Raw genomic sequence first — 866 nt, 5'->3', positions numbered from 1 at the left:
TATATATTTATATATATATATATATATATATATATATATGCTGAGGTGTATGTACACCTCGTGGGGTCGTTTGCCTCTGTTTAATTTGGTGGATTTAAAACCACAAAACGCAAAAACAAAAAACTTATATTTCCTTCATTTATTATTTATTATTTATTTTTGTTTTTTTTTTATTTATTAATTACTATTTGTTATTTATTTTTATTTTTATTTTTATTATTTATTATTTATTTTTTATTTTTATTTTTTTATTTTTACTATTTATTATTATTTATTACTATTTATTATTTTTATTAGTTTTTCATTTATTATTGTTTTTTATTTTTATTATAAAAAATAAATAAAAATAACAAAAAACAATAAAAAACAAATAATATAAAATAGTAATATAAATACCGATATAATAATATATAATAATAATAGTTTTTTATTTTTGTTTTTTTTTGTTTTTTATTTTTTTGTTTGTCTGCGTTGTTTGATGGGGGGGGCAGCTGTCTTTTTAAATAAAAAATAAATAAACACAAAAATATAAAAATAAATTAAAATAAATTAAAATAAATTAAAATAAAATATAAACAGAGAAAACAGAGACAGAGAAGATAGAGAGAGAAACAAATAGAAAGACACAAATATAAAAAAACAAAGACAAAGACAAAGACACACATAGACACTGCTGAGGGGCCCCCCCTTTCTGTATTTTTACTTTTATTAATTTAATTTATTTAATTTAATTTAATTTAAATAAATAAATAAAATAAATAAAATAAAATAAAATAATGATGAGATGAGGAGACAACTTATTGCATTTACTTTCAGTTTTATACACAAAAAGAAAAAAACACAAAAAGAAAGAAGACACAGAGACA

This window comes from Eimeria mitis, genomic scaffold (genome assembly GCF_000499745.2).
Source record: "Eimeria mitis Houghton genomic scaffold, Emh_scaff460, whole genome shotgun sequence".
Classification (NCBI taxonomy): domain Eukaryota; phylum Apicomplexa; class Conoidasida; order Eucoccidiorida; family Eimeriidae; genus Eimeria; species Eimeria mitis.
The sequence above is the reverse complement of the archived record's forward strand: the minus strand, read 5'-3'. Positions refer to the sequence as shown.